Source organism: Macrobrachium rosenbergii, chromosome 53 (genome assembly GCF_040412425.1).
Source record: "Macrobrachium rosenbergii isolate ZJJX-2024 chromosome 53, ASM4041242v1, whole genome shotgun sequence".
NCBI classification, from domain to species: Eukaryota; Metazoa; Arthropoda; class Malacostraca; order Decapoda; family Palaemonidae; genus Macrobrachium; species Macrobrachium rosenbergii.
In genome coordinates, this window is record NC_089793.1 from 42,333,090 (window position 1) to 42,357,874 (window position 24,785).

Sequence of the window (24,785 nt, forward strand, 5' to 3'; positions counted from 1 at the left end):
GCAAGGGAGAGAGGGATGGACAATAAAACTAACCCATTACTTATCTTAGCTTTATTGCCTCCAATGCAATGTTCTTCCAAGCCTTTTTTGGAGTAATGCTGCTTTCACACCCATTACTTTGAAAAGCCCAGAAGTCTGACAGTCAAGCACTCTTTTGTTCCCCTGATCAGAGGCATGGGACTGATTCCTCTGCTCGACATTACAGGACCAGGAAAAAGTCCTAGGTGAGGTGAACCTCCAGTCAGTTAGGGAGCCTACTCAGATCCTCCACCAATCATTAGTCTTCCTATGTAAAGACCGAAGGTTTGTATTCGTGTAGGAACAAATGACAAATTTTAAAAGAAATTTGTATTTTTCCTGACATACAAACCTGAGGTCTTTACATAAACTGCCCACCTCTAGCCACCCCTTATTCTGTTACCTGGGATATAAAGCAAGTGGTTACACGACTCTGCGAAGGGAGGTGGTGAGGGTACCCCTCGCCTCTCCCACCGGTAGTGCAACTACCGAACAACCTTGTGTAGAATAGCCTGCTCCACCTTGCACTGAAGGTAATTCCTATGTAAAGACCTCAGGTTTGTATATTAGCAAAAATAAAAATTACTTTTAAAATATATCATTTTATCATAAAAATGTCATTTTTATATAAGTAATTTACCAAGTACTGTAATTACATTGCTTATTCCCACACTGACAGGAGGTGGGATGCATGGACATATCTAGCACAAAACATTAAGAATGGTAATGAATTTGAGAACAGAAAAAGTTGTTAGCATTGATACAATGCTTGTTGTTTCCTTACCTGATAAGAGAGCTGCTGCAGGAAGATACTGCCTCTGGTTGGCGCTCATCTTATCGTATAGTGGCGTGGCGGTATAGCCGTGGATCACCTACTATTTCAGTGGGTACTTTGCAGCAAAGGACAATTCCGACTGCTAGCAAAGACTACCATGTTGCCCCTGCCCCGGGCGCAGTACACAACATACAAGCAGAAAAAAAGACATTGTCACCTATACCACAAAAAAGAATAAAACCACCACCCTACCATAAAACAACTGGAGGGTACTCCAGGTACACAGTACCCCCCGGGCTCCCCTAAAAACTCAACACCCTTATGTCAAGGCAAAGAGAAAAAATGGAAGGGAGGAATGCTTCCTATGCTTCTTCCCCCAACACCACGCCATCCACTGAAAACAGACCCAATGTACTGCAATTATCATATACTGTCCCTATTTCCTTTAAATAATGGGATGCAAATACCGACTTGCACTTCCAAAAAGTTGCCTGTAATATGGATGAGAGAGATAAATTATGTTTGAATGCCAATGAAGTGGCGACAGCCCTTATCTCATGAGCTCTCACTTTACAAGAGGGAAAGGCATCATCCCCGATCAAGGAATGAGCTTCTGAGATGAGGTCTCTGAGGAAGAATGCCAGGGCATTCTTCGACAGTGAACATGAGGGGTTCTTGACCGAACACCACAGAGCACTTGAAGGTCCACATACTTCCTCTCTTCTGTGTAGGTAATACTTTAAGAGTCCTCACAGGACACAGAGCCTTCTCCTCTTCACCTGGACCTAACATTTCTGACAGACTTTTAATGATAACAGAACAAGGCCAGGGCTTAGAAAGTCTCATTTTTGGCTAAAAACCCCAGGGAAAAAGAGCAGACAGCATTCCCTTGGGAGAAGCCAACTCTCTTATTCACTGCATGAATTTCACTTACCAGTTTTGCTGTCGCCAAGGCTACCAGAAAAAGGGTCTTCCTAGTTAAGTTCCTTAATGAAACTGAGCGCATGGGCTCAAATCAAGGGACGGACAACCATTTAAGAACTACATCTAAGTTCCATGGGACTACTACTACCACCTCCTGTTTCGTGGTGTCAAAAGATTTAATGAGGTTCGACAAGTCATGATTTGAGGACAGATCTACTACCCTGTGTCGAAAGACAGAGCTAAACATCACCATTTAACCTTTGATAATGGAAGTACACAGGCTCCTAGAGGTTTTCAAATATAGCAGAAAATCTGTTATTTCCACTACAGATGTCTGAGTAGATGAGATACCATGCCTTTTGCACCAAGATGGGAATATTGCCTAATTAGCCTGATATACTCTGTCGGAGGACTGCTGTCTATAGTTAGTTAGTTAGTTATTTTATTGACAAAAGTATACAATAATTAGTACAAATTTGTCCACAAACGTGACATAATACAAAATGTACAAAGTAAACAGTAATCTCTGTTCTTGCAAGTACATGGCCTATCCAGAAAAAATTATTAACAAGAAAATAAAATATCATATAAACATAATCCCATAGGGATTTTAAAAATAAACGAAAAAGGAACTTACTACAAGGAAAAAAGTGGTTACATAACTATACATGGCAATAGCTTCCGAAGCTGATCTTGAAAATCTCTTCTTCCTAAGGATCATCCTGACAGTTTGTAGCCTGTCAGGGCCACAGTAGACAATTCCTGATGGAACCACCTGAAGTGAGGCTGTCTGAGTAGATGAGGTTTTGGGAAATCCATCAGCAGGTCGAGGAGATCCAGGAACCACTCCTTTGACGACCAAAATGGGGTTATTAAAATCATCGATACATTTTGACGAGTCCGAAATTTGTTTATTATTTGCTTCACCATACTGAGAGGCAGGAAGGCACAGAGGTCTTTGTTTGACTAGTCCTGTAGCATGTTTCCCTTGCTAAAGGATCCAGGACTGGCAAACAAAACAAAGGGAGACGATGTTTTCTGGAGGGAGGTAACAAAAAGATCTAGGATTGGTCTCCCTCACAACTTCCATAGATCTAAGCAGACCAGAGGATCTAGGGTCCACTCTGTGGGTAAAACCTACTTCTGGCAGCTCAATTAGTGCCAGAACGTTTAGTTTCACTTGATAGAAACGTGTTAGAAGTTTGGTGTGATTTTGGTTCGCCCAAAGAAGAAGGTCTCTCGCTGTTTCGTAAGGGAGAATGAGAGCATTCCCCCTTGATTCTTGATGTAAGACAGGGCAGTTGTACTGTCTGAATGGACTGCCACTGTCTTGCTGAACACTTCTGACCTGAAGAACTGCAGTCCTAGATGAATTGCTTTCAATTCTTTGACATTTATGTGCCAGTTTCTCTGCTCTAGGTACCATGTCCTGGAGACTACCTTGCTCCCTAGAAGAGCTCCCCAACCTAGATCCAATGCCAATGCATCTGAGTAGAAGTCTAGATTGGGGCTCAGAGGAAGGAGAGACCTTCCTTCCGACAGCCTTCTTTCGAAACTCCACCAAAGCAGGTCTCTTTTTATCTCAGGAGTCTGAGGAAAAACAAATGTGTCTGGGTAATTCTTCCTGTCCCAGCTGATCCTTAGGAAAAACTGTAGCGGTCTCATATATAGTTTGCCTAGGGGAATGAACTGCTCTATGGATGATAATGTTTCCAGAAGACTCATCCATTCATGAACAGAGCAGTTTTCGAGAGAAAAGAACTTGTTCACTGTCCTCAGAGGAGGACTCTACTCTCTTTGGGGATGGAGAAACCCAAAAATTCTGAGTCTATCATCATCCCTAAATAAAGTATCTGCTGAGAAGGAGTCAGCTGGGATTTCTGCATGTTGATCATTAAGCCAAGATCCTGGGGAAGGAGAAGGGCCCTCTGAAGATCCTCCAAACACTCCTCTCTCGATTGAGCCCGAGGGAGCCAATCACCCAGATAGAGGGAGATCTTGATTCCTGTCAGATGGAGCCATTTTGTGAGGGGAGCGAGAACTCTGGCAAAAACTTGTGGAGCCGTTGAGAGACCAAAGCACAGAGCACAAAACTGGAACACTCTGTCATATACAAACCTGAGATTCTTCCTTGAGTCCGGATGGATTGGAATGTGGAAGTATGTGTCCTGCATATTGATGGATGTCATCCAATCTCCTTGGCAAATGGGTGACAGGACGGTTCAGTTTGTCTCCATCCTGAACTCTGTCTTCTGGACAAAGACATTCAGGGCGCTGATGTCCAGGACAGGCCTCCAGCCTCCTGATGCCCTGGGAACCACAAACAATCAGTTGTAAAACCCTAGGGAGTTCACGTCCTCGACTAATTCTATCGCCCCCTTCCTGAGGAGGGACGAAACTTCCTCTGAGAAGGCTAAAAACTTCTTTGAGCCGATGGAGTACGCTGTCAATACTACTGCGTGCTGACCAAGGCGGGGGGCGCTTTTCCTTGAAAGGGATGGTGTAGCCCTCCCTCAAGACATTTTCGATACAAGGTTCTGCTCTCTCTCTCTCTCCATTTCTCCCATGACACCTACCGGAGTCTGGCTCTCTCTCTCTCCATTTCTCCCATGACTTCCCTGAGTCTGGAGGAAAACAGTCCTCACTGCCCAAAGGAAGCTCTAGCTGAGGGGTTTTAATGGCATGTGAAGCTTAAACAGACACTTAGATCAGGGTCTAGAATAACTCGCCTGCTGCCAAGAAAGGGACGCGATCTGCAGGGGAGAGACTGTCCTAGAATAAGGGTGAACATTCTCCCTTAGGCTGCCTAGAGGACTTGGTCAAAAGATCCTGGCAAGAATCGTTCTTGAGATCTGATGCTATCCCCAGTACTCTGTAGTGTGGTCTATGGAACAAATGGTGATGGTCCAGAGGAGTAAACAAGAGTGCAACTTTAGATGAGTAAGTATCTAGAGGTGTAAGAACACCACAGTTCCCTCTTTTTTAGTACTCCCATTATATAAAGGGAAGCCAACTCTTGGGAGCCATCCCTGATACCCTTGTCGATACATGAGAGGACCCCTAGCCAGTCCATAGCACTATCTTAAGGCACAACTGAACAGTCCTTGATCTTAGGGGCCAGAACGTCCACCACCACCCAGTTAAGGAAGCTCAAACCTTCGAAGACTTTGAACAAGTTTTTAAGATGAGCTAACTTCGAAGCGTTGAACATAATCTTTGCTGAAGAAAATGCAGATCTTTGGGATGAGTCTATCAACCTTGAGAAGTCCCCCTGGGAGGAGGCAGAAATTCTCAGGGAAGGAGCTTCCCTCGTGGTATACGACAAATATCTCCTCTTAGATAACCTGGAAGGAGGATAACTAAAGTTGGCTCTTCCTTGATCCCTCTTCTCTGCTAGCCATCCATCAACTTCACTCAAGGGTTTCTTTGCCGAAGAAACCCTTGGACAACTTCGCAGATTCAGTGGTCTGAGATTCCATTAAAAAAGCAGAAGCAGGCAAAGAGGGGCTGCTGGAGAAAATGGACTCGGGAAAAGTAACAAGGAGATACCTCAATAAAGATGCATAAGCCAACAGGCGAGAGTCCTGAACTAGTACAGCATCCTCCTCGTCAGAGGATATTGGAAACAAGGACAAGTCTGGTGGATGAGGAGCCAAGGGAGCCTTCTTGAGTAGCCTCAAAATACTGTCCAGCTTACTCTGAATAGGGTCCACAGCTGTGGGCGCCTGACAACTAGCAGCAGGATTAACCTGAAGGAGAGGAGTTGGGTGTGCAGAAAGGGACATTGGGAGCTAAACTGCTGGAGCCCCAACCAAAGAAGACGGGGCTGAGAACCTGACAGCAGAAACTAGATGATCAGTTGAAGACAGGCATTCAGGCGTCAATGGGTGCTCTGTAACCGCTGGACATACAGGCGCACTGAACATTCGGACATTACAGGGGGTTCAGGCGCTCTACGGAGCTCAAGAGAAGATGGGCGCTCAAGCACTGAAGGACAATCAGGCACTAACGAGTACTTTGACATTCTCGGGCTTCGGCGAGACCAGGAGCTCGACACCCAAGGAAACTTCAGAAATTCAGGGAGCTTGGGCGCCTGGAGGCCACTCTGGAGAAGACACCTTGGAAGATGAGGAGCGCTTACGAGAAGAGGAGTGTTTGGGAAATGAACTCTGACTCTCCACCAAGGGGGCACTGAAGAAAGATGCTCTGGACTGTTCCAATGACTACAGAACGGATGAGGGCTGCGCACAGGCTCCTTGAATCTCTTACAAGACACTGGAGGAGAACGCAACACACCCACCGCACATCTTTTCAGAGGATGTGATTCATCCGCAAAGTGCAATTAGCTTCTATGACTAGAAACCTTCGAACTTGGCGAAAGACAAAGCACATCCAAAGATATGCCTTTCCAGTGGCGCTTGGCTGCAACCTGGGATTCAGTAACAGATTCAAGTGAGGGGCAACTCGCATGGGCAGATGATCCTCCCCTTACGCTACCGGTTGACTCTCCCAGGTTTGGAGTATGCCATTGACCTTTGCATGAGAATCAATTAGTGTAGGCAGCCACCTCCCTCCACTAACACTTCAAAAAGCACTAGGGGCTGCTGGGCGAAATCTCTCTTTTTGTCCATGAGGCTCATTCACTGAAAGACACTAACTGGGCAATGGATTCCAATATTAATTCAAACCTTTTATCAATCTTCAACTCGAGGCTGGCAATGGGGTTGGGTTCAGAAGTGAGAGAGCCAGGTGAAGGTGAGGGTGGATCACAGGGTTGGCAAAAACCAATGGTTTTTTTAAAAACCACCATGGAATACAGTTTTTTCTGGTTTATTTAATTAAATTAATTCCTGTGCTACTCAGTATAAAACTTCAGATATTTAGATGATATTCACAAAAATCTGTGTGCCTATCTGAGTTTGACATACCATTATCCATACATTGTGAGTATTAAAAAAAATTTAAAGTTTCCATTATAATTTATCTCCATATCTCGTAGAAATTAGAACACTTTAGTTACAAGTCAAAATCTTTGGTTATATGCAATACTTCAGTAAATGGTATTTATTTTTTTACATTTTTTGTTTATTTGACATCAATCACCAAATAGTATTTAATTTGTAATTTTTTTGTTTATTTGATTCACAATCTAATTTTGTTTATATATACAGTACCTCTTTTGCATTAAAGGAAATAAAATTGTTTACCATTTTCTTTTAACCTACATATCTGAAGTTTACCACTAGTATTAATGTGTTAAGTTTCCATGGAACTTGTATCATGTGGTTTTAACAAATATGACATCACGAAGAAAACAAGTAAACTAAAAGTTACACTCGGGAAAAAAAAGTCATAAATTCAATTAATAATGTTTCAAAAAGAAACCTAACACTATTTGTTTCAAACAAGGCTACCAATGCAAGAATGCTTCACCAAATAACAAGGACAATAGAAAGTACATGATTCCAAACAAAGCTTTGCTGCTCAACTGGTGTCAGCCATCATAGTCAGGCAGAAACAAATTGAAGCACTTTTGCTAAATTGTTCTCTCTCTTTCCCTGAAAGTGGATAGGGCAAAGTCACTACTCCAAAACAAAATATTGCAACTTCGTGAATTTCAATATTTTGGTTGCCAAGAACAAAGTTTAAATAATACTAAAAGTAATTACTTGGTAAGTTACTTATATAATAAATATAGTTTCCACATTAACACATTCTGTAAGACAACTTGTTCAGTAGTGAGAGGTCAGTGACTGGTCCCTAGCCACCATTCAAATTCTACACCAGGAAGAGAACTGTGAAACCCTCAAAAATAGACCTCTACAACTTCTAAATTACTCTTCTCCATCATCATTATCTCCATCTCTGTTGACAAAGATAAAGGTGATAAGGCTGGAGAACAGGTATAGAATAGTACCCCCTATTCATGCCAGCCTCAGTGTACTCCTCCTTTTTTTCTTTTTCCCTCCCTTCCTAAACAGGGCTTGGAGAGGAGGTGAAAGAGCTAGGAAGGCTCCCTGTCCTTTCTCAAGAAAGAGGATTAGATTATTGGTCTGGGTTTTGAAGAACAAGGTTCTTCCCCACCCCCAAACACTGAAAGCTTGGCTGCATTTGTATTCAAATTCCCAAGGGGTTTGAAAGAAACTACCTAGTGGATCAGAGAATTTCGGGACTCCAACCTCCCCTCAACTGCCACAGTACTGTTCCTCTCAAAAAATAGACTCTTCGGGTTGGGAGTCAGTGGCGCTGGGACTGTCACTCATTGGGCTGGAGTTCAATTCCCCAACCCGTGATGAAGAGTTATGAATTTATTTCTGGTAATAGATATTCATTTTCTAAGCTATAATGTGGTTTGAGTTAAAATAAGCTGTAGTACCGTTGCGTTGGCAACCAATTGGTTTTCCTGGCCACGTAAAATAAGTCTAATCCTTTGGGCCAGCCATAGGAGAGCTGTTAATCAGCTGAGTGGTCTGGTAAAACTAAGGTATACTTTTTTTTTTCCTCTCAAAATGTCTAAAAAAAAATTACGAGACCATGTCCTTTATTATGAAAACAAAGTTCACCCACAAGCTAGTGCTTTGATATGAAATGAGTCAGTGCCTTCCCTCTGGACACCAGAAACCTTCAGAGCTTTGCACTCTCATCCTGGGATGGAACACCTGTAACAGCAAAGTCTACAAACATATTCAGCCAAAGATCGAGCCATGTGGCAGCCTGGAAAGAAGCCATAGCAATAGGCTCCATTGCTTCTGACCCTAAACAGACTAGTTTGGGCATCTTTCAGGATGTAGAACCTTTTGTGACATGTAAACAGCAGGGGAAGAAGCTCACCCAATTTGCTGATCAACTGTCTGACCTGGAGATTAAACTGGTGACCTGGCCCAGAACACAAAAGAGAAGTTGGGACCACAGCAACCTAACTAGCAGTCTTGCTTCAAGAGTGCCTGAGGTTGAACTCTATTGATGAGATTGGGGCTGCATATGAAGGTGTCTTAGCCTCCCCAAGATTACTATGCTTATGTATGAGTATAATGAACTCTTGAAAGTGCTGCTCTAACTTGGCTTGTTGAGGTTCAGGAGCAAGGGCTGCCCCAACTTTCCCCATCAGACTTTAAAAAAAGGCCTGGAAGAAGCTCCGGTATTTTTATGTCAATATCTTATAAAAACTAACATCTGCACATATTCTTAAAACCATTCACAACTCCCCCTGCAATAAATGTAGTAGTGTTGGACAATAAAACTGAAGACTAATACCATGGCCTGGTTCCTGCCTGTTAGTGACTGAGATATTTACTGCCCTTTCTTTAAGCTTTTGTTTATGTTTATGTCTTTTGTTTAGGCTGTCTTTTGTTCATGTTTTTACAATCATCTCTAAGGGGCCAATACTAAACATGGCACCCGTTTTCAACACAAACTGGTAGTTACCAAACCAGAGGGACGTGGTAGCGGCATTCAATTTTGCAGAAAAAATTTACCTAAGATGCTCCATCTTGCCTAAGCTATACCAACTGCCTGGGTCTAGCCTATATTGTTGGCCTATGGCAATTCACTGGAGAAACTCCTCTGTGTGCAAGGCATGACTGGGATAGATTAGGTTAAGGTTAAGCCTTCACAAACAGTTGTTCCTTTTCCTCCTCCTCTAAGAAGAGTTGTCAGGATACTTGCATTTTCAATCACTCATAAACATATGGGTAATTCTATATATTAGCTCTGCGCATGTTTTTACCTTTTCAACTGGTTTTTCTACACTTTTAGAGGTTCTGATCCTATTGGTGCATCTGTTTGTTACAACCCTCTCAATGTGGGAAGCCGTGTTAGTACTGGCCGGGGTTGGGTACTTTATGTTAACAAGTTATTGCACTGTTGCCGACGGGATGACAAAACTGGTAAACTGACGCAGGGTCGTGCTCTGTCTTGTGAAGATCGCGATGGAAACCCCTTGTTGATGGACTTCAGAGGGTTAATTACAGGTTAATTACACTCGAGTGCCAAAATTAAAGGTAAATTCATAATTAGAAACCAAAAAACTGTGGAAAATGGCAAAGTTGGGGAAGGCAGTCACCTCTATGAGCTAGTATATAGCCTCACCAACATATGTTATAAAAGAAAAATTTATCAACCAGGCTATGCCAATTCCTACTGGTAGGCTTACCTTAATTATCTCCCATTCCATTAAGTACTGCACTTAATCAGTCAAGAGGCCAGGGATACCCTAGGCCTAGCATATGTACAAAATCAATACTGGCCACGTTGTCTTGGTTAAATGGATTAACAACATTCAACTTTAAGCACAGTGTAGGGTCTGCATTAGCCTACACAATAAAGTTTAACATGACAACAGGCTAAAAGAGAATAAGAACATTTTCCACAGAGTAGACTAAGACTTGTTACTAGGCCTAGCCTGCCTTAGCAACAAAACCAAGCCATCAAGACGATTTTCCCAAGCCTAAAGAACTTAACATTTGTCTCGTTATCACTGAAACCCATAATTTGTTTAGGCCTACCTAACATCCCAAAAATTTAGCTTACACGAAAATGTTACTCATAACCTGAAGGTAGTAATAACTTCAATATTGAATGCATTTTCGATTCTTACCACCCAATGTGTGGGGTTCAAGTAAATTCATGCATACACCCATAGGTCTAGCCATCCTCACTTTGTATATATATATACTACATAGGCCTACCACATAAGTCTTAATTACAAAACACAGCCTGCAATTCCCTCCCCACAAAATATGTGGAGCTCATTTTTAGTAAAACGACATGGGAAAATCGAGCAACTAATAACACTGAAAGTAATGACTGGTCTTTATTTACCTTAAACAGAGAGTAGGTGCCTTGACAGGCCTGCTAAGATTAATAGCAGGTTAAATAACGTAGAAATCTCTTTGGTACAAACATCGAGTGAACAATACATATAAGTCGTTTGGATCTAGATAACCGAGGACCACTACACTTTACTGATAAAGAAAACCTCCATTTTCAGGGGTACTAAGTTATAACTTAGTAACCTCGCGAATAAATATATTTTGATACCCCATTTAATAGTTTCCCTTAAGAAAAATCTTGACAAAACGTGGAATGTGAAAAAACAATCTTAATACCATCAATTATTTCACTAATATCAAATTAAAGATACTATACACTGCTTGTACTGGAAAGTATTAATTCTGCAAAATAATCAACTTGCATGTTATTGTAAATTTTTTTAAAAAGTGCATAAAAGGATGTGTTAGGGCGAGCAATTCTAAAAAAAAAAAAAAAAACAGGCTGTAGTCCTAAACTCACCTCTTCGTGCCCAGTAAAGGAAATTACACGACCGAAAACAAAATCTTTCGTTCACTTACTGACACCTCCACACTGAATTCGTACGAACGGGCACAATAAGGCCACAGAGAGAGAGAGAGAGAGAGAGAGAGAGAGAGAGAGAGAGAGAGAGAGAGAGAGAGAGAGAGAGAGAGAGAGAGAGAGAGAGAGAGAGAGAGTTATGGTAACATGTCTAGGACAGTAAGGTGATAGTTGTCCCGTCATCGCACACATAGCTGGACTTTCGTGTTTACTGTCAAGTTTATATACTTGGCTGGACGTTTTCCAGTTCTTTGGTATTCTGTGTACACTGCATCCCATAATTTGCTTTCTACACACAACTCTTCATTGCTAGGCTTTAACAAGGAATCTTGCGACTATTATGTTCATCTCCCTAGTCCTCTAAAAATAGAAGTATGCAAGAGCTCACGACATTGAGAAAGCAGACCGAAAATACGACATGAATCATGAAGGTAAATAATGTATGTTAGCTGAATTCTTTCTACAACGCCATCGGAGGTCGTATAAATATGTATACCCTTGTATTATCGTGTTGACTTGAAGTGCCAAGGACGCCTTTACGGTGAATTCGTGTCAGCGTTTATGTCACTGCAATGATTAACTTTGAGTTCGTGATGCTGCATACTCCGCCACTCATCAGGATTTATTGCATGTAACCAATTGTATTGTGTTACATTTTCTCTAGTGTATTGCTTGGACTAACGTACATCAAAAGTCAAACCATTTAAAATGCAAGCGTGTTTTAGCATGATGATTCTGCGACAGATCAAAACATTCTCATGCAGTGAATGTCAAAGAGCAAAAAAATCGAACTTTTAATATTTCTGAACGAATTTTAACATATTTTTACATGAAAACTATAAGGCCTAATCCCAAGAAATGGGTTATTGTTCATAAAATAATTCAAGCAAGATGACGGGAAATTTAACGTACAGTAGGCTATATGTTATGTCGAGTGGGCTTGTTGGCAATACCAAAACGGAGAGTTCGGTAAAGGCACAAAACATAACTTTCCATACTCGGCCTAATGACCTCATTTCTTACCCATGATAACCTTCGTAACTATGGGGATCCAGAGCTTTGGAAGAGAAGAAGTGTGGGGGGGGGGAGCAGGTCTGACCATTGGTCTTGGGGACTAAGAGGTCGCAAAAGCCAAATAGATTCAAGTGTTCTCAAACGCATTTAAAAGGTTTTCTGGCTAAATTTGGACCAGCAAGAATACAGAATCAGTTTCTTTAGTTTAAAAAGAAAATTATATTTCTTTCACAAAATCATGCTAGGCTAATTTTCGTAAAGTCAGTATAAAAATCTAAACAATGATAACTCGTTACTAATGTTTCCCATTCTGAGAGGGACAGCATGTGTGCCAAGGAGACAAAGAAAAATCTGTCATGAAATTTGTTCGAATGCGCAGTTATTGTAACGCTGTGGTTCTTAACCTTTTTATTACCACGCCCCCTCTAAGAGTTGGTCCTTCCCTCCACGCCCCCCTTGCATCCATGAGTAAAATTCCATCCCAGATTTAAAGGAAAATGAAAATAAAAGAGAAAAAGAAGGGGTTTCGAGGGTTAGGGAGATAGGTAAATAAACACAAAGCATAGTACGCCCAACGAGTCTAACAAGAGTAGTAGACTATAGGAAACTAACGTTATAAGGCAATACTTTTGTAGTTTTTTTTCATAAACTTTTGAGTATTAGTTCCTCACTCTTGTTAAGAGAATAACGAATATAATTAGAGAATTTTTAATTTTTCCCTAGAGCTAGCGCCTCCCCTGGAAATTGCTGAAGCCTCCCTAGTGGGGCGCGCCCCCCCAAGGTTAAGAACCATTATTGTAACGTATAATATAAGTATTTATCCAGGTAATTTCCAAGTATTCAAAAGCGGAAGATTCTTTTTCATAGTGCTATCGGTTGTACGTAACTTTGCAAGGTTCCATATCAAGAGAGTACAGTTTGTTTTTCTATGAAAATATTCAAAAAAGCACTTTCTTCAGTCCTTTCTGTCAGGAAGAGACCACCAGAAAATGCACTTCTGTGGTTTTGAACATTTGTGGGTAGCTCACAAGAAAGTGGCGTTTCTTACCCTAAAATTTCCTCACTAACAGAATGCTGTTGATTATTCTACTTACATGACTCTTCATACAACGTGCCACTACTCTTTACAGTTCATTTTGACATCCCCCTCGATTTGGGGCCACCTTGACGTGGCGAGGGGGCTCTTGAACCCCAGGAATCTGTTACCGGGTTTGAGTCCAAGAGTCCCATAGATCATTATATATTTCTTTGAATTAATTTTTGTGGAATTTTCCGCTTTCGCTAAAATTTATTGGACCTGATAAACAGGAAAAGATATAACTGGGGTTGGGTTGATATCCGAAGCTAAATAGTGGGAGCTGTGGTAGGACCATCAGCTGCCTGTGATAATGTTCGGACCTGAGGGATATCAGGCGGAACTATTCTTTAGTGCTGGACCGCAGATTCCAAGGGGGTCCGGTTCTGGGGATAGGACTCTCGGCACTCTATCCGGTTTGCCCATAACACGATTAGAGTGGGGTTGATAGTATTCTCGTAATACCTTCTGTCCTAGCAAGCAGGTTTGGCTTACACTTGGGCCACTATAATCACGTTGTGCCATTCCCTGTGGGGTAAGGTAGGGGGTGGAGATTTGGGGGTCAGTTCTCACTTGTGCCATTGGTGGAAGAATAATCCCCATGAAAGGCTGATGATATCTTTTTAAGGTTTTCAGGTTTATTATGATTTTTTTACCCCTCTCAAATCTTTATGTATGTCTAGCATTTATAAGGATTTGAGTACCCCTGCACCCTCTGATGGTGCTGTTCTGGCACCTCTGCACCCACCTTGGAGACTGAAATTTCTCCAAATGTTGATGACTTCTCGAAAAATAAATTGACAAAAAGCAGTAATAACAAATATCCTGATCCCCCTCCTGACTTCCCCTCCCCTGGACCCTCTAGCCATGCTTCAATGATGACGACTTCAAGCAAGGACACGGACTTCTCTAAGAAATCGTCATCCAAGATTAAATCCACAACACAGCCAGGTTGTGTGAAAAATTTGAGATTGCTCCATACTGAAGACTTACCAGTCTGTTGTGATTATGAAATGACCTCGACAGCTCTGAAATCATTTGGAACTGTTGTAGAAATCAGAATGAACTTTATTGATATTGAATGTAAATGGGAAGCGTGTGTTACCTTTATTAGCCATGATGAGGCTGTAAAGGCTAGTAGTATGACAAATGCCATACAAATAGGTCAAGCTACAGTACGAGGGGCCTTAACAGACAAAGTTCCCAAAGACATGGACGTTCATGTGCCATCTAAATGGGCTCAGGACAAACCAGAGAGAAACAAGAATGCAGAAATAAGGACTCCTAAACCTCCTATGTGGGTGGTAGCTTCAGCCAAGGAGGAAAATTATAACTACTATAAATTTTGCAGGTTTCTTCAGAAAAAGGTGGGAGGAATAAAGAGCGGTGATATTTCTCGTTTTGGGAAGAGCACCATTCTTATTCATGCCAAATCTACAACCCAAGCATATGTGCTGACTTTGTTGGACTTAAAAAATGATGAAATGATTACGAAGATCAAGCCCCACTTAGGCTTTAGCTATGGGAGAGGAGTACTATTTGATGAAGACCTTTATGACATGACAGAAGAAGAAATTCTAGAAATGAGTCCCACTTCAGTTTCGAGAGTGAAAAAGGCAGCTATTGCCAACATGATCATTTTAACCTTTGTAGACTCTGAAGTACCTTCTCAAGTCATATTTGAAAATGAAAGGGTACGAGTACGTCCTTTCAAGTAAAGACCAATGCAGTGCTATCATTGCTTTCAGTTTGGCCACCCATCAAAAAACTGCAAAAATGCTAAAATTTGTATAATCTGCTCTGGTGTCCATTATGATGACGAATGTACTAGAAAAACAAAATGTGTTAATTGTCAACTGGAACATAAATCCAATAACAAAAATTGTGAAATTTACAAATTTGAACTGTCTGCACTAAATAAAGCCAATGCAGAGCACATAAGTATCGGCATCAACCCCTGTGGTAGTGGCCCAGCCGTCTGGGTCAGGTGGTCGGCCTGTTGAGGCTAGAGCACAAGCCTCCAAGGGGGATAAGATGGCACTTAACCCAATCACCTTGGAATTGTTTCAGGCAGAGTCTGTGCCTGATTTAGTGGAGACTGAGGAGCAAAAGCACCAAAGAGGAGACGTTCCCCCTCATCCTCTCCTCCGATTAAACATGCATCACTTAGTAATAGATACGAAGTACTAAGCTCGATGCAAGAACCCCAGCCTGAATTTAAACAAACTGACAAGAAGGGGAAACAAAATGACACCAGTAAATCAACAGATAATAAACCAAACCTGTCAAGACCAGTCCTCTCCATATTACCTCTTGATAATACTCATAAACAAAAGAGAGTAAATGAGAAGGCTCCATTCAAAGGGCCTTCCACCAAGTCCAAAAAATAGTTTTCACGTCAATACTACAATGGAACTGTAGAGGTCTTAGGGCTCGAAGTGAAGAGCTGAAGGTTTCGCTCCATGATCATAGCCCAGGTATTGTATGTCTCCAGGAAACTAAGCTTGGAAGCACACAATATAATCTTGGGTTAAATCACAGCATATACAATTCTCCACCACCAATCGGAGATAGAGCTAAGGGAGGCGCAGCAATTATTGCGCATAAGTCGTTGCAACACCCCTTGCTATCAATTAATACTCATCTCCAAGCTGTAGCAGTAACTTTCATTTGAGACAAGCAAATTACAGTTTGCTCCATCTGTCTTCCTTCTGATTTAGATTTCACTTATAATGATATTCATTTACTGGTCAATCAGCTTCCTACTCCTTTCCTCCTCCTTGGTTATTTTAATGCTCACAACCCCATATGGGGTGGGAACACGACAGATGCCAAGGGCACGGTTGAGATATAGCTCAACCGTGGCCAAGGGTAGGATGTTAGAGGATATTATGGATGGTCGTAATATCACTATACTCAATAACTGAGCCATGACTTACCATAACATCTACTCCAATACTTATTCGGCTATCGACCTGAGCTTTTACTCATCTAGTGTTCCCATTGATTATGAATGGTCAGTAAATGAATATCCAAATGGGAGTGACCACTTCCCAATTCATATAAAAATAGTTAAGAATCAGCCCTCTGAGTCACCTCCCAAATGGAAGGTATATGAAGCAGGCTTGAATAAATTTAATGAGTCTGTTCTCATGGACAAGAATGTAAAATCATTTCCATCCATCTCAGAGGCATATAATTACGTCAGTGACACCACCATCAACAGTGCAATTGCTTCTACTCCAACAACAAAAGGGAAGCCCTCTAGACCAGCAGTTCCTTGGTGGAACAAAACCTGTAGTAATATGAGAAAGATCACTAGAAAATGCTACAAAAAGTATAAGAGGAGTGGAACTGCCCAAGCCAAAGTTTTTACCAACGTGGTGTGGCCAAGCAAAATAAATATTTTAAAAAAGCAAAAAAGAGAGTCGTGGATGTACTACATTAATGGCATTAGCTCAATAATACCATCCAAAATGATTTGGAAGAAAATTAAAAAATTAAATGGCAAGTTTGTCCCTGAACCTCTGCCTACCCTTAAGGCAAATAGTGACCTAATCACCCAACAAGAGAGGGTCGCAGAAAAATTAGGAGAGCATTTCTCGAGAATATCGAGTAGTGAGAAATATTCTGTAGAATTCCAAGACATTATAAATCCCAGATTTCTCTTGATTTAAGTGAAAACAAATTTGAATCATATAATGCAAAATTTACACTGCAGGAACTCAAAGATGCCTTGCAGAATACCATCAGCCCCTGGTGAAGAAAAAACACTTTATGAAATGCTGAAACATCTCCCAGAAAAGTCAAAGAAGTTTCTTTTAGATATAATAAATGAAATCTGGGAAACTGGTTTTATTCCGAAGAGCTGGAAATTATCATTAATCCTCCCTATGAAGAAACCAAACAAGGATCCTGTTTTACCCAGCAGCTACCGACCTATACCTCTCACCGGTGGTGTTTGTAAGCTGAAGGAAAAGATGATTAACATCAGATTTGTATTGCACTTAGAAACAAATAAATTGCTTTCTCCATTCCAGTTTGGCTTTAGGAAAAGTAGATCTACTCTAGATCCCTTGCTCAGGCTCTCGAACCAAATACAACTTTTTGCTAAACAGAGACAAACAATAGGAGTTTCCTTTGATTTGGAAAAGGCATGACACCACATGGCGTTATGGTATTATAAAAAAGTTGTATAAGATGGGCATTAAACGAAAAATGATCAGATTTATAAATTCGTTTTTATCAGAAAGATATATGCTGCAAGAGTTGGGAATGTGTATCACGACTTTTCTTACAAGAAGAGGGAGTTCCTCAGGGTAGTGTCCTTAGTGTCACTCTTTGCTATTTGCCATTAATGGAGTATTGGAAAAGATATCATCGCCAGTAAAGGCTCTTGTTGTAGATGATTTGGCTCTGTACAGCTGGGATATAATGGAGCATCTACTAGCAGATTCATGCAAAAGAGCCATCGATAAAAAAGCAAGTGGGCTAATGAGGCAAGGATTTTCGATTTTCCGAATCAAAACTGTCGCTGTTCCAGGTCCTGCAGATGCCGAACTAAGGAAACGACTCCACCTCTTACCTTGAAACAGAATTAATACCTTACCTTACTCTTTACTGAAGTAAAATTTTTTAGGGATAATTATTTGATGAAAAGCTCACTTGGAATAATTATATTGACCAGTTAAAAAGTAAAAAGTGAAGAGATCACTAAATATTTTACAAAGTAGTATCCCAGTTTTAACTAGGGTACTGATATAAGAAACCGTTGTTAAGGCTTTATAATGCAGTATATTTATCTAAGTTGGACTATGGCTGCCAAGTATACTCATCTACTTCAAAGACTAAACTGAAGGAATTGGACACTGTGCATAATATGGGGCTAAGGATCTGCACTGGAGCTTTTAGAACTTCACCCATTGAAAGTAATTATGTGGACTCCCATCAGCTGCCATTGGACTTAGGAGGCATGAGCTAGGTCTGAGATACACCATGCAGCTGAAAAGTTCAAAGGAGAATCCTTCTTTTGAGGTCTTAAAACAGTGTGACTCAATGCTTTTTGGATCTACTGTAGATCTTCAATACCTTTTCAAATCAGACAGCTGGGTGAACTGGAGGATGAAAGCATAAAAATGCAGAAGATCCTACAAGTTAGAAGCATCCTGCTATCCCTCCATGGTTTATTCCAGCAATAGATGTCTGTTTTAAAGAGACAAAGAAGACAGATCGTTCGAAAAAGAAGTCAGAAACAAGTTTTTGGAGCATGATGAGAGGCAGGCACATAAATGACAGGAAAATCTATACTGACGGATCAAAAATCGGAAGATGAAGGATGTACAGTGTGGTGTGTGAGGGGAATCATATATAAAAGTTATCAGACTCCTCATCATTTTCACTGCTGGAAGCAACAGCTGTAGTTGATGCTTTAAATCTTGCATGTGATAAGAGAATTTAAATCCACAGTAATATACAGTGACTCAAGGAGTGTTTTAAAAGTCCTAAAGAAGTTTAATCTTACCCTATCCCTTAATTCAAAGGCTCAGGAATGACTTTTTATGTTTCTATTTTTCTGTCAGTAAAAATTTTGTTGGTTTCCTAGGCACTGGTCTGAGAAGGGAACGAGACTGGCTGATAGTGAAGCTGGATGCCACCAAGATGTGATTTCTTAACTAATAAGATGCCACATTTGGATAAGCGTCCAGTTAATGAGACGATACATTCATTACAAAGTGGCAGCAGAGATGGACTTCCCCATTTTATCCACAATAGGGAAGTACAGAAACATTAGAAAAAGTATCGATTTTTGGAGTTCGGGTTTTAATCGTAACAGAAGATTTGAGATCATCCAAACACGGCTTAGGATTGGCCAGACCCGCTTCACTCATAGCTATATTTCAGAGGGAGCCAGTGCCCCAGTTTGTGCTCATTGTGGTGGTCAGCTATCCGTTGAGCACATGCTGGTCCACTGTCCCAAATTTAATTGCCTTAGGGCAAAGTACTAACTGGGAAGACTATTTTAGAGATTTTAAATGATCACGTTGAGGTAGATAACCTTATGGGTTATTTTAATGAGATATGATCTTAATATATTTAATAGAGGTTTTAGTCATAATTATTTTATATACTAAGTATATATTTTGAATTTAAAATTTTAATATACATTTATTTTTTGCTGGTTCTATCCAATGTCATTCTTCATTTTTTACGTTCATATTTTAACACTGAATTTTACTAGTATGTCATCATTCACCTATATATTCATTATCAATCATATCATTAATTTATATATTTCACTTTCATTACGGCGCTGAATAATCCTGATGGGTTCCGGCGCTTGGTCTTCAAGACCTCAATTTCATAATCAATCAGTCAATCAGATCTGACATGCAATTCTCAGTAGCTATTGATCGAATGTTTTTTTTTTTCGCTTTAATAATAATGAAAATGCGTGTTCACCATTCGTAGATGAGTCAGTCAACGTTAAAGCTATCATTAACGAGTTTCTTGAGTTTGGAAAAGTCAGACTGTTTCATCACAAATTTCATCAGCTTATGTCGTACTTCAGTGAAAAAACTTTCCCATAAGCACTCTCGAAATTTAACTAAAAGTCATGGAATGAGAAATTTTGATATCTGTGGGATTAAAGGAAATTGATCCCCTTTATGTGAGAGTGACCCAAATGATCAAACTCTAATTACTTCTGAAAACTATGATGCAGTATATGATCTATATAATTTCAGTAGAATTACATCCTATTTTCATTACACTATTTATCAATACCCTATTATTCATACAAATGTCCTTGTAGGACGAGTCGGTAGAGTGCTCGGTAGCACTCTGCTGGGCCCGAGTTCGAGTCTCCGGCCGGCCAATGAAGAATTAGAGGAATTTATTTCTGGTGATAGAAATTCGTTTCTCGCTATAATGTGGTTGGATTCCACAATAAGTTGTAGGTCCGTTGCTTTAGGTAACCAATTGGTTCTTAGCTACATAAAAATAAGTCTAATCCTTCAGGCCAGCCCTTGGAGAGCTGTTAATCAGCTCTGTGGTCTGGTTAAACTAAGGTATACTTAACTTTTTATTTTTATTACCCTAATATTCGTGCATATACTCTTCTTTTATATGTTCTTGTATTTTATACCAAATAACTGAAATATTTGGAACTGCAGTTTAGTGGGACGACTTCCCGCCCTGTCTCCGACCCTGAATCTACGCCTTTGCCTATTACTTCATGTTCGATAGTTTTGGGCGATATTTTGAATTTTCTGGTCTCTTTCTATGTATTATTTTAACCGAGAATAAGATTTGGTCCTTTTATTTTCAATAATGCCGGACAGTTTCCTTTGCTGAGGTAGGATCTGTTGTCCAGTTATCACAATGTCCACTCAAAGAAGACTCTTCATCCCACAGAGAAGTCGAGGTGGTGGTGGAAGGCCTGAACTTCTGGACCTCCCCTAAACCTGCCTGTAGAGATTATAACCCCGTAGAGGCTCTCCCCTGTGTAGACTGCAATATTCATAACGTTTATTGAGAGAGAGAGAGAGAGAGAGAGAGAGAGAGAGAGAGAGAGAGAGAGAGAGAGAGAGAGAGAGACTTAGCTCATGGATTACTGTGTCTAGAACGTAGCTGACAAGCTAGGAGTTGTAATGAGGGAGAGCACTTCCTGCCAGAATATTTTTGTTACAACTTAGCTTAAATTTTGCTTCAATTAAGATCTCGCATGGTTTATCATATTTTTCCCGGATATATTGTATATATTAACCCTGTAAACGTTAACTGAATGAGAAAAAAGACACGTTGGTATTATTATCTTTCTCTGTTTTAGCTGCACTGTATGATACGACACGTGACAATACTAAGCTACGTAAGATAATGACCAATATGTCAAATTACCGGACTCCTTAGCATGCAAAAATGACAGGAGAAAGTACGTCTATCGTCGTACATCCACAACCTGAGTACGAGACATTTCCAAATGTTAAAGTCCTAATTCACTGCCCGTGACCTTGCATGCCAGGACACACAAAAGCTGAACTTATTAAACGATTCTGTCACTCGGTTCATAGCCCACGGTTCCACTCTCTCTCTCATACCCTTTCCACACTGACGAGCAGCCGTTTGGCGAGGACCCGTGCAGACTGGAGGTACATTAAACCAATTAACCCTCCTCTTGTGTTATAAAGTTCCAGTTTCTAACAATGCTTTATAACTGTATGTAGTTTACTCTTTGATATGAATAAGGAGGCGGGGATGGAGGGTGGGAGGGATTTCTTCAGACTGAAACGTTTACGCGCATAGAGTTGCAATCCCGCTCATGCTTTCGTGGACCATACGACTTAATTTCCTACATCAAAGCATTCTGAAGAACATTTTCTAGTTGCTTATCGAGGCTTTGGCACTTCTACCAGTTGGTACAAGACTGCATGTTTTTGCTTAGGCCGGCCCTAGACGTAACTGTTTATCTGAACGATATAACTGATCAGATAAAAATCGTTGCAAGCCATCTAAACGTCGCTGCCCCTACACCATTCCGATATATCGTTACCAATTTATCGTTCCACAGTTTCATAATGTCATCCGAGGAGGAGGATTCTCTGGCTCTAGCAGGTTTAGCTGTGGCATTATGCGTAAAAAGGCAAAAAGTGTTTTCTGGATCTAAAGCATGAGGTCGCAAGTGGAGCAGAGAATGGCTACTGAAAAAGAAAAAACTTATACAAACTTGTTGGCGGAGTTGAGCGGTGCCTAAGAAGGGTGAAAAGCTGGCAAAGACCTGCACACTGTATTTAAGTCACAAATAGACTGATAACGTCTGTACAGTTTTCCCCTACACGTGAGATTTTCATCTGAAAGGCAAACAATCGTTAGATCGTTCAGATAAAAAGTATGATTGATTCAACTGTTCATGCCGCTCGATCAGTTCATCTGAAACGATCAAAATCTGCGCAAATTTCCCCTACACGTCAGTTTTATCGTAACGATTTATCTGATCAGTTATATCGTTCAGATAAACAGTTACGTCTAGGGCCGGCCTTAGACCAACCATCATGAGTTCTTGCTCAGCGGCCAGCATTCAAGGAAAAATAATAGCCTAGTAAGAAGGGCCTTTGCATCGCGCATACAATTTTCGTAACCAACCATAAATCATGAAACGTTTCCTAGAAGCTACGGACGGATTCTATGACATTTTGATGCCAGCCATTGTATTAGTCTCCACTTGAAGGTGCAGACACGCAAACTTTCTATCATCTTTTAGCAGCTTACAACTAGAGACTTAACAAAGTAGTCAACAGCGGTACATAGCAAATAAGGAGCTGAGCTGGTTTGTCATTCTGCAGCCAAAGACCAGCATTTGGCGAGGGAAAATTCAAGTTAGCTATCCGCTACGTTCCAAAAAGACAACAATTTAAGTTGGTACAACACAACCATGAGTAATGTACGCCAGTAAGACCAATCGTATAACATTTTCTGGGAACTAAATTTTCTAAAAAGTTTTACAACGACTATGTCTTTGACAAGTAAGCTACTAAATGCCATTGACAAACTCCTATCACGGACGATTTTTTCGGCTTATTGTGATGCCAAATCACGCCAAACAGCAATATGTGCACTATGAAATGGTTACGCATTTAACCAAGTGGTATACTCAATTGAATCCATTTGCATTTATCAATTACAACGTTAGACATACAGGCGAGTTGCCAGGCTTCCGCGAATTTGGGTAATACCTGTAGTTTTTCGACGAAATGATTAGAGGAATAACTTGTTCCAAGAGTATATACTATTACACTAGCACTAGTTAACCATTGCCTCTATTACGCTCAGTTATATTGTCGTCGATGAGGCAATATGAGAGCCAATAATGATGACGAGCCATCACAAGATGGAGAGCACATCGTCTTCGTGACAACGCCATTAGATCCAGCAATTTACCACCATGCCCAGTTTTCCCTCTCACAGAATTGAGAACCCATTAACCAGTTTTTAGGCAAAGTCATAAATTACGAAGCACATTCGGGTTAGAAATTGCATTTGCTCTTAATGACACATATCATTCGTATGCTCCATGCATTTACGTAATTCCTTAAAACATGAATGCTAAAGTTATTCAGACAAACTGTTCACACGATTAACTTTATCTGTCTTCACTAAGCTTCCGGGTCATCATGTAAGGCAAAAGTTGCTAACAGTTTATATTAAAGGTGCATGACTATTGGCCAGTTTTTTTTTTTACGCGAATCACTTTCACAGTCGCCTTGATGATATTTCTAATAAGCTATCTTGAGGAGATCAATGCCTTAATATTATGTTTTCTGTGGAAAACATTGGCTTTGTATTACGTTCTTTCTGTGTAAAATTCTCTAAGTAACTGTAAGCTCGTGGTGTTCGAATATTTATGTAAACTTTTAAAGCTATAAGACCTTTTCTTTTAAGACAACAGTTTAATCAACTTAGTCATTGGCCTATAAGAAGTGTCCGTGCTGAGATTATAATCTGAACGATAGTGATTTTCCTTTGAATAAGCGAAAAATAACAGAATTAATTTCCAAAGGACAATTGGACCCGAATATACATTTTGAAATTGGTCATTTCAAATTGTGAGATGTTTCCTTTTTGGCAGCTAGTCCAATGTGTGATGCCCAGCATAGTTGCTTGTGTGCTGCAGTAGCGCCATTGCAAGCTGTAAATAGCCAGAGGTGCCTGAATTAGGAAATATTTCGCTGTTAAGGATATACCACTGGCCTACTATTTACTGACACGGCATACTAAACAGCTACCATCCAGCTGTTACGGTTTTTTTTATTTAAATTGTGTAAAGAGGTTGAGTTGGGTTATTACTAATGAAGTTTGAGGATCGAAAGTTTTGGCCCAGGATGTTAATGTAATTGGTTTAACTGTAATTTCCATATGTAACAAAGATAAGTGGTGTAGGGTAATCATAATTTTATGTGAAAAAAATTTTGTAATGTATTGTGAAAATAAGTTTGTTAATTGAATATATCTCTGGTATATTGCGACGACCTCGCCAGGATCTCTTTACATCTTCAGTTAACAAATAGTAAGTTTGATGAGGTGATCATTGTTAAGGAAACATTTCAATAGGTGCTGAAGGTGTATGCTTTAGAGGAAATCTGTGTACATTTGTGCAAAGTCAATAGGTAGGTTAGGATACTTAGGGGCAAGTTCCTGAAGAAGGCTAACTGTTGTAGATTGTAGTTTATTAGTACACTTGTTTAGCATTGTACTACACGTTTTTTAGTTTAGGAAGTGTACATGACCAGTTGGTAGTTTACTGGAAGGTTTATTTGCATTGTAAGAAATATCGAAGTGGAAACTAGTTCTAGTTCGCAATGGAGTCCTATAGTTTTTGGGAAGAGAAGGGTTACATGGGTATTAACTCTTAAAGTTTATAGAGATGAAAGAAGAAGCTAGGAAGAGAGAGGAAAGATATGAAAAACGACGATTAGAGAAACTGAAAATAGAGAGCGAGGAAGCTCAGAGAGAGAGAGAGAGGGAGGAAGGTGAGAGAGAGAGGGAGGAAGCTCAGAAACAGAGGGATCATGATTTGGCATACACAGTTAATAAACCGGAATGAGGTTAACATTGGATGTGTCTTTCTTACTGAAA

General features: G+C 40.4%; 1 protein-coding gene across 4 annotated transcripts in view; it reads right to left on the minus strand.

Annotated features, from left to right (window-relative positions):
• LOC136834417 (uncharacterized) overlaps window positions 1-24,785 on the minus strand; it is a 442,334-nt gene that overhangs the window by 125,402 nt on the left and 292,147 nt on the right. Inside the window, exon 1 of one of the 4 annotated variants that reach the window (XM_067096992.1) lies at window positions 10,538-11,021. The exons of 1 other annotated variant lie outside the window; for it this stretch is intronic. The gene's annotated coding sequence lies outside the window, so the exon portion shown is untranslated. Of the gene's footprint in view, window positions 1-10,537; window positions 11,457-24,785 lie in introns of those variants that run through there. 2 more of the 4 variants (XM_067096994.1, XM_067096991.1) reach the window with 2 other exon arrangements.